At 36.1% G+C, this 15,659-nt stretch overlaps 1 non-coding gene and 2 pseudogenes across 1 annotated transcript; 2 read left to right on the top strand and 1 right to left on the bottom strand.

Annotated features, from left to right (window-relative positions):
* Positions 1-29: 29 nt before the first annotated feature.
* LOC138313260 (U1 spliceosomal RNA) lies at positions 30-186 on the bottom strand. Its single transcript, XR_011207152.1, has one exon. It is a non-coding gene; the product is annotated as a U1 spliceosomal RNA (small nuclear RNA).
* A 961-nt stretch (positions 187-1,147) lies between these two features.
* LOC138313266 (U1 spliceosomal RNA) lies at positions 1,148-1,296 on the top strand (annotated as a pseudogene).
* Positions 1,297-1,786: 490 nt separating this feature from the next.
* On the top strand, positions 1,787-1,936 carry LOC138313258 (U1 spliceosomal RNA; annotated as a pseudogene).
* Positions 1,937-15,659: the final 13,723 nt, after the last annotated feature.

Genomic DNA, 15,659 nt, shown 5'->3' with positions numbered 1-15,659 from the left:
ATAGACTAATATTTGAAATTTGATTTTGTCAGGGATGAGCGCTAACGTAGATCCCTACACTAACAAATTATGTGCCCGCATCTCCATTAGGGACCGCAGGGGCCAGTCTGACCGTAGTGCAATGGTCAGACCTCACCCAAAGGACACCGCCCAGTTGACCACGGTTATCCCAGCACAGGTAAATATGACTGTTCCAACAGTAATTTTACTTTTAAATCACGCCAAGAATTGATGGAAAAGTGTCTTCTCGGAAGATAATAACATGATACGTATGTCGTAAAGCTAAACACTTGATAACATAGCGTTTATTGTCATTCCGAATATTCCATGAAACACCATTTATCGATTAAAATGTCTATACAGTTTTTATTTACAAATAAAAGGTGATGAATTAAGGAAAATGTAAGTATTTATTCAGTGTTAACTGTATTGTGAACGTACAACATACATAATTTGACGTATATACAACGATTACGGCGTAATGAAATCGGTTCATCAAAATATTGTAAGGTGTTTTAGTAGGTATTGTACAAATGTATATGTATAAATTATTCAGTTCCTTATAAATAAAAACAACAGTCAATCAACACCTATATTTTGGAAATGAATCTTGTTTTGTTTCAGTTAGGAATGTACTTGCCAGACAGGATTACAATGGTTCATGAGCTCGATTTATCTCCCTTCATTTGAATAGTTGATGAAAGTGTGTTAAATATGTTTGTTTTATTGTCCTAATAATCAATAATGCAGTTTATTTCAATTAATCGAAATTTCAAGTTTGGACACAAGTAATACCGACATGATTAACGGATTGGAATTTGACAACATTAGCTTTAAACATACCGCTACATAATTCTATCGGAAAACGTACAATAAACGTCAGTTGATGTATAGGGTGCGTCTTTTCATATCTCTACCAGTATTAAAACCTACAGATTTTGTTTTTGACGCTTTTAAATTTTCGATTGAATACCACTTAAATGATTCAATATACGAAAAGGGTTATTCTTTACTCGTCAGACATCTAAATGTAATACTCTGATACCAAGATATACCCAATTCAATAGATTTGAATAGTGTTTTGAATAAGTCATTTAAAATATTCGCCTAGAAATTATTTAAAAGAAAATACATTTCTGTTACAGTCATATTCTTGTGCAGGGATAACCGTGGTCAAACTTGCGGTTTTCCCAGGATGAGCTTTGTCCATTATACAGTGGACAGGCTAACCCCTGCGATAAAGGAATCGGGCACGTAATTTATTAGTGTGGGGATCTGTGTTCGCACTCATCCCTGACAAAATCAAATACAAATGCTAAATACTAAAGAGAGCAAGTGAAGTGAGTATAATTCGAGAATTTTTTTTATAGTAACGAATTCCCCATTGAGACCATTTTGGTGTGGGTTGGGTATCTGCGTTCGCACTCATCCCTGACAAAACAAATGCGAATGTTAGATAATAATTATAAGAGAGCAAACAACGAAATGATTTTTAATATACGACAATGTTAACGTGTGTCACTTGCTGATTCTGAATCTCAGTCATTTTTTCATATATGACACGAATAGATACAACATCCACCTACAGATTTTGTTTTGATCGCTTTTGAATTACTACTTAAAACATTCAATATACGAAAAATGTTCTTCTTTCGTTAGACATCTAAACGTAATACTCTAATATCAAGATATACCAAACTAGATAGATTGTAATAGTGTTTTCAGTTAGTAATTTCAAATATTCGCCTAGAAATTGTTTGAAAATAAATGTATTGCTTTCAATGTCATACTTACCTGGTGTAGGGATAACCGTGGTCAAAATGGCGGTTTCCCCAGGGTGAGGTCTGTCCATTGTACAGAGGACAGATTGACCCCTGCGACAGAGATCGGGCACGTAATTTATTGGTGTGGGGATCTGCGTTCGCGCTCATCCCTGACAAAATCAAAATACGAATGTTAGATACTGAACAGCACGAAAAACCGAATGCTTTTCCACAGACGACAATGTTAGCGTTTGTCACGGTCCAGGTTAAGTTGAGTTTTTTTCTATCATTTGTTGATCTCCATGTCATGAATATAATTTAAAACTACGTGTATTGTTAAAAAGAAGTATTCCTTGTGTGAATATTAAACATGATATAATATATTGAAAATGACTATTTTCGTGGATAATATTCTAAATATTTCTTCTTCATCCGATATGTGTTCCAGTTTGGACAGATTTGATGTTTATTGTAAAATGTATAGATAAATCAACGTTTTTGGTTGTTTGGGAAAAAGCCTCGTTTTATAAACAAAGCGTAATACGGAACAAGCAAGTAAGTAATAAAAAAAATACTTTTAAATAGCCCGTGTGTAGAAGATTGAGCCCCGGATAGAATTTCGTCCGGGCCATTGGTTGGCCGGTTTATAACAAAGTAGTTTTTTTACTGAAAATATTTCCTGACACGGTATTTAGTTCCAAAATATCAGTGATATGAATTTAGAAATCCAGTGTGAAATTTACCTTCAAAATATCAAAATGCTGAAATATTAGAATTTCAGTATATGTCAGTGTATAATGCAGCTGCTCTGGTGGGAGTTTGAGCTGAAGGACTTTCATTAATTTTGTTAATAGATCACACGATTATTGAATTGATTTAACAGTTGTTACATGAACGAATAACATTTTCAATTATATATACAATATTATACAGAGATGGTTTACAATATCTAAAGTAATTGGTGGTGGTACAAGACTAGTACGATGATTTAAAGTGTTACTTATCTGTATGCGAATGTCCTGGTATAATCCTTGATCCTTCCAGGTTTCAAATTAACAATAATCACAAATCCACAAGGAAATTGAATGTCCACCGATGATTTGTAAAGTTCCAGGCAATATGAATAAATCCACACAAAGTGTTGTAATAATCCACAGATAAAGTCACAATAGCTCTCCCAATAGAATCTTATATGGCGCTGTACAATTCTTGATATGTCTTATTACAGGTCTCATTACAGTTCTGATTAGCCTTGGACAGCTGGAGTATATATAGCTAAACCGTAATTCAAGAATATTGGAGAACCTTCTACTTCTAGAAATATCTAACTAAAAACAGTAAACAAGTAAACACACACATAACTTTCTGGAAATAGATCATTCTAGATCTCTACTTAAAATCAACATGTTTACAAACATATTTGTTTATACATGATTATATTCTAGAAAGTTCTATAACCTAAATCAATGATATGACCTTCATAGGATGTATTGATAAAAAAAGCTATAGGAGTTATCTCCCTTATCTCATAACTACATGTATTTAGTGTCATACATAACACACACCCCTCCTTAAAGAAAAGAAAGTTTTCTTGAAAAGGAAACTTTCTTGACATATTAAGTAATATTTAAATCCTTGATAAAGCATCTGCTAGAATATTGTCTTTCCCTTTGATATGTTTGATGTCAAGATTGTATTCTTGCAAAGTCAAACTCCACCTGAGAATTCTTTGGTTTTTGTTTTTCATTTTCCCAATGAATGTCAAAGGGTTGTGGTCGGTGAAGACCAACACAGGCACAACTGTAGTGCATAGATATACATCAAATTGGTTCAAGGCCAAAATCAATGCTAAACATTCTTTCTCAATGGTGGAATAATTTCTCTGGTGTTTGTCAAACTTTTTCGAGAAATAACAAATTGGATGGTCAATTTGTTCAGTACCTTCTTGCATCAAAACAGCACCAACACCTACATCGCTGGCGTCAACAAACAGTTTAAACTGTTTATTTAAAATCTGGAGCAGTCAGAACTGGTGAGTTTGATAGTATGGCTTTCAATTTCTCAAATGCAGACTTACATTCGTCTGACCAAACAAATTTGACATTTTTCTTTAACAAAGCAGTAAGTGGAGCTGCTATAACAGAGAAATTTTGACAAAATTTTCTGTAGTATCCAGCCATACCAAGAAACCTCATCAGCTCTCTCTTGCCTCCAGGAGCTGGAAAATCTATAATTGATTCTACTTTGGCCTGAACAGGTTTAACCTGCCCCTGTCCTACAACATGGCCTAAAAATTCAACAGTTGCATGACAAAATTCACATTTCAATAAGTTTACAGTCAATTTCATGGTAGTGAGTCTTTCGAAGAATTCACGAATCCCGCGTAGATGGTCTTCCCACGTGTCGTGGTAGTTGATGACGTCATCAATGTATCCATCACAGCCTTCCAGGTCTGATATCACGCTGTTAAGAAGACGTTGAAATGTTGCCGGGGCATTCTTCATACCAAATGGCATTACTTTGTACTGGTACAAACCTTGCGAGGTTACAAATGCCGACACTTCTTTAGCTCTTTCTGTTAATGGCACCTGCCAATATCCTTTCAACAGGTCAAACTTGCTTACGTACTTGGCTTTGCCAACTTTGTCAATACACGAGTCAATCCTTGGAATTGGATAAGAGTCTGTTTTACTGACAGAGTTTACTTTTCTGAAGTCAGTACATAACCGGTATGTCTTGTCTGGCTTTGGCACCAGAACACATGGAGAGCTCCATTCACTTTTGCTTGGTTCAATAATATCATTGTCCAACATGTATTGAATTTCTTTCTTTAAGTGTTCTTCTTTCAAAGGATTGACACGGTAAGGATGTTGCTTGACAGGTGGCGCATCGCCTACATCCACGTCATGATAGATAGCATCTGTTTTGCCTGGTGTATCCGGAAACAAATGTTTAAACTCAAGTATCAAATCTTTCAGTTCATTGCGTTCCTTTTCTGATAGATGACACAGTTTCTTGTCCAAGTTCGCGAGCACATCTGAATTCCGTAACTTAACACCACAGTCTAAACCTACATCTTGTACACCACCATCTAAGTCTAATTTACAAATATCAGCTGTACTTTCACTTTGTGATTGTACAGAGGCCAAAGTAGCAATAGGTTGAGAGGTCTTGCTCTCTTCTCTATCTACATATTTCTTAAGCATATTAACATGACATAATTGAGTTTTCTTGCGCCTCCCTGGAGTTTGTACAATGTAGTTAACATCATCGACCTTTTTCTCAACAACATAAGGTCCAAAATATCTAGCTTGCAAAGGCTGACTCGGTATTGGTAATAGAGCCAAAATTTTGTCACCTGGATCAAAACTTCTTGCACGGGCATCTTTATCATACCATGTTTTCATTTTGGTTTGAGTAAGGGCCAAATTTTCTTTTGCCAATTCACATGCCCTTGTCAACCTTTGCTTAAAGTTACACACATAATCTAAGAGATTCACTTTAGAATCTTCGTCCAAAATTTTGTCTTTCAAAATTTTCAAAGGACCACGTACAGTATGTCCAAACACAAGTTCAAAGGGACTGAAGCGCAGAGATTCTTGTACAGATTCTCTAACGCCAAACAACAACATGTGTATACCTTCGTCCCAATCTCTTTTGTTTTCAAAACAATAAGATCTCATCATATTCTTCAATGTCTGATGAAAACGTTCTAAAGCACCCTGAGACTCTGGATGATAAGCACTAGACTTATACTGCTTGATCTGGAGCTGGTACATGACTTGTTGAAAAATACCAGACATGAAATTCGAACCTTGGTCCGATTGGACAGCTTTTGGAAGACCAACCAATGTAAAGAATTTAACCAAAGCCTTGACTATGTTAGGGGCTTTAATATTCCTGAGTGGAATGGCTTCAGGAAAGCGTGTGGAAGCACACATAATAGTTAAAAGATACTCATTCCCAGACTTAGTTTTGGGTAGAGGACCTACACAGTCTATAATGACTCTACTAAATGGTTCCTCAAATGCTGGAATGGGGTGCAAAGGTGCAACAGGGATTTTCTGATTAGGTTTCCCTACCACCTGACAAGTATGACAAGACCTACAAAAATCAGCCACATCCCGTTTCAACTTGGGCCAAAAGAAGTGATCTAAGATCCTGTTATAAGTCTTGGTCACACCTAAATGCCCTGCCATAGGTACGTCATGAGACAAACTTAGAATATCTTGCCTATACCTCGGTGGGACAACTATTTGATTGACAACCTTCCAGGCTTCCTCGGGAGACACATCAGGGGGGGTGCCACTTGCGCATCAACACACCTGACTGACGGAAGTAACAAACCGGGACTTTCTCAGCCTCTTCCTCACTCAAAGCCCGATTACACAATAAGGAGATTTCAGGATCTTTCTCCTGTTCTACTATAAGCTCCTCTCTAGACAAAGATGATTTACTCATCATGTCAGACAAAGAAGTACCCTTGTTAGGAAAACTCTATCACTATCAAAGTCTACAGGATTGCTCAAAAGATCACACTTGCTCCCGACATCCTCTATATCATGAGCCAAGAAAGTGTCACCTAACCCTGGACTATAATGATCCTCAACTACTGCAACATCAGAAACCTTCTTACTCATTGAACGAGTTACAGCACAAGAAGGGAAAATACCAGGAAATTCCTGTTGAATAGTCTCAGCATCATCTGTTTTATCAGGGATACTGGACACTAAGGGATCTACCCTAACTTTCTCTCCAGCCAAGTCATTGCCTAAAATGAGCGACACGCCCTCTATCGGAAGTTCCGGCCTAACACCAATGGTGACAGGCCCAGTAACCAAGTCTGACTTTAAATAAACACAATGGAGAGGCACATTAACAAAACCTAACTCTACACCTTGAAGCAAAACACTACTACCAGATGAGGTCTCCTCAGACAAAGGCACTACGCCATCTAATATCAAAGAATGAGAAGCCCCAGTATCTCTCAAAATCTTCACAGGTTTCAAGTTGGTGATATCACTAGTAAGTGAAACAAAACCTTCAGAAATGAAGGGAGAGTACTTCTCCAAGACACTATCAGACTCTGAGCTCTTAATCTCAACAGACACTTTAGAATCTTCCACAATATCACTAAGTTTCTGACTAGGCTTTGACATAGCTAACACAGAAGGAACTGACTGTTTACGCCTTTGCTCCTTACGCTGGAGGGAATAACATTCAGACATAGTATGCCCTACTTTCTTGCAGTAATTACAAACAGGACCAGAAGGAGACCCCACACCTACCCTATCATCTGTTTTAGAAGCAGACTTAGTTTTATCACCTAATTTAGGTTTGTCGTTGGAAGGGCCACTAAAGGTTGGGTTCCTAGGCTGACCAAATTTACTAGTACCTGTGGTACTGTTTTTGTCTTGAGAACTGTTTTTAACAAATGAGCCTTTGTGGGTGAGAGCGTAATCATCAGCCATTGTAGCTGCTTCACTAAGTGTTTCAACTTTTCTCTCATCTAAATGAGTTTTTTATGTTTGTGTGTGGACACAACGTTTAAACTCCTCTATCAACAATAATTGCCTCAATTTACCGAAATCCTCATCAATTTCTTTAGAATCACACCACCTATTAAATAATTGTTCCTTTTCTCTGGCAAATTCTACATGAGTTTGTTCATCTCTCTTTCTCGAGTTTCGAAATTTCTGGCGGTAAGCCTCAGGAACTAACTCATAAGCTTTCAAAATAATTTTCTTGACTACTTGGTAATTTGAAATCTCATCTACAGATAAAGAAGAATAAATGTCTCTAGCTTTACCAATCAAGACACTCTGAAGAAGCATTGTAAGCTTATCTTCAGGCCATTTCATACTGTCAGCTATTTTCTCAAAATGCAGAAAAATACTTGTCAACTTCTTTCTCTTGAAAAGGAGGAACTAACCTAATGTTTCTACTGACATCAAAACCTCTGTTTCCTTGTAAACCCTTAAAAGTTGGATTACTTGAACTGTCTTGAGAAGCTAGTTCTAATTCTTTAATTCTAAGTTCTGTTTCAGCTTGAATTTTTTGCTTCTCTAGCTCTAACATCTGATCTCTCTCTCTTTTTTTTTAATTCTTTCTCAATTTCTTTTTCTCCTAACTCTCTTTCTTTGTCTATTTCTTTTTCTCTTAACTCCTTTTCTATTTCTCTTTCTCTCATTTCTTTCTCTATTTGTTTCATTTTCATTTCATGTTCAAGTTCCATTTGTCTAATTTGGATTTCTGAAGTGACTGTTTCCTCTATACTATCTAATGCACTAGAGTCAAATTTGCCATTGTCAACAAAATATCTTATAATTACATTCCTAATTTCAGCTTTCCTCAAATTAGTTTTGATAGTAAGGCCTAAATGTTTACCCAATAACAGTAAATCCTTCTTACTAACTTGCAAAAGAACTTCCAGGGATGGCGCTTTAACAAACTGTTCTACCTGCATAGTAGTCATATTTATCTAGCTGTTGGTTTCAAATGTAAACTCAAAGTTTGTACACAAATTTTGAAAATTTCTTAATTAATTTTTCAAAGTTAGATTTCACAAATTGAATATCGATCCCGGACACGAGCCCCCAATTCTGTTACATGAACGAATAACAGAAATGAGAAACCAGCAGCTAAATTCAAAACACAATTTAATTATATATACAATATTATACAGAGATGGTTTACAATATCTAAAGTAATTGGTGGTGGTACAAGACTAGTACGATGATTTAAAGTGTTACTTATCTGTATGCGAATGTCCTGGTATAATCCTTGATCCTTCCAGGTTTCAAATTAACAATAATCACAAATCCACAAGGAAATTGAATGTCCACCGATGATTTTTAAAGTTCCAGGCAATATGAATAAATCCATACAAAGTGTTGTAATAATCCACAGATAAAGTCACAATAGCTCTCCCAATAGAATCTTATATGGCGCTGTACAATTCTTGATATGTCTTATTACAGGTCTCATTACAGTTCTGATTAGCCTTGGACAGCTGGAGTATATATAGCTAAACCGTAATTCAAGAATATTGGAGAACCTTCTACTTCTAGAAATATCTAACTAAAAACAGTAAACAAGTAAACACACATAACTTTCTGGAAATAGATCATTCTAGATCTCTACTTAAAATCAACATGTTTACAAACATATTTGTTTATACATGATTACATTCTAGAAAGTTCTATAACCTAAATCAATGATATGACCTTCATAGGATGTATTGATACAAAAAGCTATAGGAGTTATCTCCCTTATCTCAAAAACATGTATTTAGCATACATAACATTATGTATGATTGTTTGTGGGGGTTCGACAGATTCAACACCCAACCAAATTATCTCAACTCATGATCACTGGGGTATACAGAGGGAGCTAACCATTTGGCATCAAAAGCTACTTGTTCATGTATTTGTAGTAGAGTCAACTTGAACACAATCATAAAATGTATTTTTGATCAAATATACAATACTGCCCTCATGTCAGGACTCTTGAAGCACTTTGCCCTGTAAAGTTATTCCTGATATACAAAAGGTGAGTTCTGTTGTTAAAAGCAGGTTCAGGCACACATGTTACACTAGTAAAGTGATACCACATACCACGTCATCTTGATGTTTTTCTTATAATATCAATGTTACAGATGATGTAGCCAAACAAAAAAAATGTATATTATGTGAAGTATCACTAAGTCCATAATTTAAGTTTACAATATATGTATCCTGGGGTGAAAATTTTCATGATTCTTGATCCAAATTCTTGAGAACAAATACCCCTTAAATATGTCATGTGAAAAATTACTGCAAAGCGGCTAAACTTAATTGACATCATATTATATAACATCGGCTCAGAGGAAGGATAACAAATGTTAATGGATGCGATTTATTTTTTGGCTAAAACAAACTCTCTCCTTTTAATTGACGTGAGAGAAACTGAAAAGAGATACTGAATCAATCCAACAAGAGCTTACATTTAATGTATGTACTATACAAACAATCATCTTTTATTGAGACAGACCTAGATTTTGACAATAAAAAAAAAAACAAAACAAAAACAACCTCAAATGCATTTTTATTGCAGCAATAGCTCTGAAGTCTATTGCCAAATTTAACTGACATCTAAATTTGAACCTTATTGGAATCCTTAGATTAATTGATACAGATAAAGGTATGATAACAATAAGACACAAAAACGTCCTATATGTCAATATGTATCATTTTAAAGACTTTGCCAATCAGAGGTTACCACTCTCCTACCTTGCCAATTACCAATATCCTTTCAAAATGCCTGAGATTCAAATACCCCTACATTAAATTGTTATGAAAAATAGGATAATATAAGAATTCCAATAATCAAAAGCAACCACTAACTTACCATTACAACCAAAAGTTTTAAAACACGTGCATAGCTTGGAGAAATAAAATGACGCACATACAAATATTAGGCAAAACTGGACAATATCTGAACTTCTAGCAATTGCAGATAACAACATGTGTAGACAAAAGCTGACTCCATAATTAGTTAATATGAAAGGATGGGCGTTGTGAATAGGGGCAATTAATCATTCAAGAATGAGTATGGAGTATTATTTAGCTGATATAATTGTTTGCCTTACATCAAAACATTTTTAAACAAGAGGCCCAGGGGCCTTAACGGTCACCTGAGGTTGATTACAGAATATAAGAAAGTGTAACACTATATTGGCCCCTTGCACCCATCCGGCTCTTGAAGTTGGTTAGGACTTTTGTGAGCATTTTTTCACATCTATGAAATAATGCAAAAGAAGATTTTCGAAATTTCAGTCATTTTAACCCCGTCTGGCCCCACCAATTTGTCCCCTTTGGGTCAGCCAGGACCAATTCGGACATTACCGTTATAATAAAATGCTATCTCAGTATATAGTTTCCAACCAAGTTAGAATAATTTCCTATGGAAATTGAGCAAGTAATGCTCAAAAATGTGTTTTTCTCTACATTGTCTATAGTAAATTTGACCTACTCCCCAGGGGAATATCTGAGACCGCAGAGCCAGGAAATTCACAATTTGGTAAAAAGGCCTTATGACTCCTCTATCTATGAAGAGTAATTGACTCACAGGAGATACTTGATATAAGTTTTCATATATCATTACATATAATTCTTGTACACATTTATAGACAGTGGCATAGCTAACAGGAATTTAATGAATACGCAAATTAGCGTGCGAGTTTTGGGGGTCCGGGGACTGAGATGAGTTTAACGATGTATTTTGATGATTTTGCGAGCGCCAAAGGCGCGCAATTTTGGTTATTGGTGGGTCCGGGGTTCTCCCCCGGGAAAAAATCTACGATTTAGAATGGCAGAGAGGAGTTTTACGATTAGTTTGGTGAATTTGCGAGCGCCGAAGTTGCGAGATTTTGTTGTTTAGGAGGTCCTGGAAAAATAAAACGTTTTGGAATGACTGAAATGAGTTTTAGAATATATTTTGATGATGATTTTAAAGCGTTCTTAACACGGTAATTTTTTGACTTAAAGTTTCCTGCATTTAGAAATGATAATTGTGAGTGTCGTCATACCATTATGCAACCCAGCTCGATCTGAACATACCGGATTCACACCATCGGCACATTGTTGTGTAACTCAAAAGAATATAAATGAATTTATTGTCTTGCTAAGACATATAAACAAATTAATCTTTTAAGAAGCATTTTTTGAAATAGTATAATCCCTTGATGGACATTTTTAGTCTAGTTCGTGTGCATTGAATTTTCATTATTAAAGGTTTGAACATTACATGCTTGAACGTTTTAGGAAAATTTTTCTAAAAAAGTACAAAAAAGTGCAGGAGAACCCTTTTTTCTTTCAAATATGCATTTTTAGAACATTTCACTCGGCACCCCCCCCCCCCTCGTCCTGGGAACGAGGAGAGGGGGGCGGTCAATTGCTACCCCTTGCGCCCCCCCCCCCCCCCCCCCCCCCCCTTTCTACACCCCTGAATAACATCAGGTAACAAAAAGAAAAAGTTATCTGATATCTGATATACATGTATACAGAAAGATTCAAGGAGCTGCATCGAGCGGTTTGGGAGTTAATAGAGCCCGGAAACAAAAGGCACAACAAGGGCACTTTTCTGATATATTCAGAAAGTTTCATGGAGCTGCTTTGCATGGTTTTGGAATTATAGTCCGGAAACAAAAGGAAACAGTTATTTGGTATTTTTGACTAAGTTTCCATGGTAACGAAAAAAATGCCCAAAATGGAAAGTCCGTATTAGCAAAAGGCACATCTACGGCACTTGTCTGATGTAAACAGAGAGTCTCAAGGAGCTGCGTTGAACGGCTTTTGAGTTATAGCTCGGACGGACGGAGCCCTAAACAATATCCCCCGCAGACGCGTTTCGTGGGGGATAGAAAAAAGTCATTTTTCTGTAAGATTATATTATATATATACATCATTTCTTCATGGAGTAATGTTAATCCTAATGCAATACAATGTACATAAGGCTTACAATCGGACATCTTAAAGCTTGTATGTTTGTAAGATAATTCATAGAACGTATGCTTGTGAGATATCTTATAAAATGTAACATATTAATAAAGATGCTCCGCCGCCGACAGAGCATAAATGATATTCATCATTTGAACAATAAATGGTGTTTAATCGACCATATATATGTCTAATTAACGCAGAAAATAAATATAAAAAAAAATATTTTGCCTTTGGTGAATGTGCAATCAGTACTTCATTCCATATAGAATATAGTGCCACGGAGTTTTTTCGGTATGCAATTAATTATTTTTCATATTTTTCAACTTGAAGTAAAATTAGAAGCTTAAACTGTTCACTGGTGGTAAAGGTGTAAATTAAGTAACTTTTGTAACTGAAGAAAAATAATAAATCGTGTGCTCCTGTTTTTGATACTGAAAAAATACCATTTGTAGGCGGTGGAGCATCTTTTTTATCAATATTTTTATTTTTTTTTTTTTATTTTTTATTTATTTATTCATTTTTTTTTTCAAATTTTGATGTAATTTTGACCTTACAATGCTCCATGAAAAAAAAATGGCAACTTGCTGTCCATAGAAATTGTCAGATCAACAGTGCCGAAAAATGTTTTCGTCAAAAACCGTTAATTATAACAACTATATCACTTGCAATATTTACTAATTTTCGGAATAACGGGCCTTTCGGACTATTTGGCCTTCGGACTATTGGACATTTGGACTAATGGGCCTTCGGAATAAAGGCGTCATTTCTACTGATTGACGTCAAATAATTGATTAGATTAATTATGAGTTTGCTGTTGGGGAAACTCTTTTGCTGCGGCAACTCAATTATAAAATTATTGCTAAAAAAATAGCATTTTGAAGCTTAAAATCCTATCTTTTTCATTTCCTGCGTAAAATTATTACATATATTGGATTATTGATCTAGATATATATGTATTGTTCAATTGTGGTCATTTTGATACCTCATTTGTCTGATTCGGTTGAAAAATGTCAATGTTGTGACTATTTTTACACCTTTTAGCCATCTTGATAACTTCATTACCGGAAGTTCATCCCAATTTATGCAATGTTAGCATATTTATTTGTGATATTATAAGGGTTCAGAAAAATATTGGTTCGGTCGGATGTTTGGGGATGGGGGTGGGGACGGGGGGATGTGTGCATGTGGGAGCCTCCTAGCCCATGGCTTATATGTTTTACAACAGTTTGGTAGAGTGAAAATTTCATGAAATATAACTTTAAAGTCTTATTTCCTTGTTGTTCCCAAAATACTACAACATGCGATGTGGAATAACGTTTAATGTTCTACGCCTAGTGGTACAGCTGCTGTGATTGTCCGAGGTAATTATTTTAGAATAAGATTCAAAGATTTGTTTTGATATGGATGAAAACGAAAATAATGAATCACTTCTAGTTTTTGTCTTTTCATAGATGCATTATAATGTTAGACAAAAACTTTTTAAAAGCATTCTTTGTCCTCCTTTTTACCATCAATAACACGGGCATATAACATATATGTTGAGAATATTATTGTAGCGTGTCCATACTATTGGATAAAGGCGTCAACCTTATTGAAACATTTAAATATTCATGTGATTTTTAAATAGTTTTCAATACATTAAAGATGCTCCACCGCCGACAGAGAATAAATGATGTTAATCATTTGAACAAATCGTGTATATATATGCCTAATTAACACAAAAAAATAATATACAATAATTTATTTCGCCTTTGGTGCATGCACAATCAGTACTTCATTCCATATAGGATATTGTGTCACGGAATTTTTTCGGGATGCAATTAATTATTTTTCATATTTTAACTTAAATTAAAATTAGAAGCTCAAACTTTTCAATGGTGGTAATGGTGTAAATTAAGTAACCTTTGTAACTGGAGAAAAATGCTAAATCGTCTGCTCCTGTTTTTTCATAGTGAAAAAATACCATTTTGTCAGCGGTGGAGCATCTTAATGCTAGGTTTACACTATGTTCCCGGCGACCACGGTAGCCCCGTTTTCCCGAAACGTGGTGTGCCGTGGAATTTTGGCTATTTTTGTCTCTGTATTCAAGTTGAGCTAGGTCTTGTGAAGTTTTGGCAAGGTCTTTTACGGATTACGTAGTGGACCGTGGATACAGGGGAAAGTGGTGTTCCCGGAGGTTAAAGATACACTACGGCTTTAGCACGGTCAATCAAGGATAACACTACGTTCTCTCTAGCCCTGTTACGATCTGATGAGGTCTGCTACGTTTTACATGTTTTGATCAAGCTCCGATACGTTTTTCACGGTCCACCAAGGCTTACTAAGGATGAAAGCTTGATTACGGGCTTTTTTGGAGCAAATGAAACAATATTTATTGCCGAAAATGTCATTTCAAACACGTTTCGTTACAAAATGTGTTAAAAGAAATATATAATTATTATAGCCAAGTGTTTCTACGCAATTTTTTCTGTAACTGTTATCACTTAATCTGCCTTTTACAATAATAGGTTTCGTATAATTTGATGGTTTAAATGTGTTTGATAATGACTATTTCTATCTATTAAAACAAATAATTCCAAAAAGTAGCAAAATGCACCAGGCAAGGCAATGATACTCTATCATATAATGCTTGCAACGTAAGACCGTAATAGGACGTAACACGTCGTATTACGTCGGGCTTTCCACCGCTACAAGCCGTGATGTGCCTTGACAGAACGCATCAAAACGGCTATCATCCACCTTGGCTTGCCGTCAAAACCTTGACAAACCTTGACAAACCGGCACAAAACGTGCAGTCAATCTGCATCAACCTTGGCAAAACGTGGAAAAAAAAACGCAACAGAACGTCACAAAACTTGAAATCGCCGTGAGATTCCTGGGAACGAGCTTGCTGCCCGTTCCACCACGGACCGTCTGGAAGTTTTGTTACGGCCTCGTACGCACTGTTACGTTTTGTTACGTCAATGCCGTTTTATTACGTCCTGTGGGGTTCACCATTTGTACCGTGACTGCCGTGGCAAATTTTTTGACAGTTTAAAAATCTGGCACGGCATCCACGGTAAATCACGACCGCTCACGTTTGTCTATCACGTCCTTCTGCGTTGTCTCACGTTGTCTCGCGGTCACCACGTTTTGTCCACGGTGGTCTGAAACGGGGCTGCCGTGGCTGCCGGGAACATAGTGTAAACCTAGCATTAAAACTCCCGCTTCTACTCTCGATGAAACAAGCCCCTGTGGTCTCGGTCATGTACTATATAGCTATGCACGGACTCGTGCACGCGCTCCAAACAGGTTAGTAAAGCGTGCTCGTCGTGCGTTGTAATGGGTAATTTCTTCAGTAACAATTCCAATCAAACAAAGGAGCTACGTTGTATACATACGATAATACATTGTTACAAACAGCTTCATTGGGATC

This window comes from Argopecten irradians, unplaced genomic scaffold (genome assembly GCF_041381155.1).
Source record: "Argopecten irradians isolate NY unplaced genomic scaffold, Ai_NY scaffold_0624, whole genome shotgun sequence".
Taxonomy (NCBI): domain Eukaryota; kingdom Metazoa; phylum Mollusca; class Bivalvia; order Pectinida; family Pectinidae; genus Argopecten; species Argopecten irradians.
Note: the sequence above shows the minus strand (reverse complement) of the source record. Positions and strands in the feature narration are given on the sequence as shown.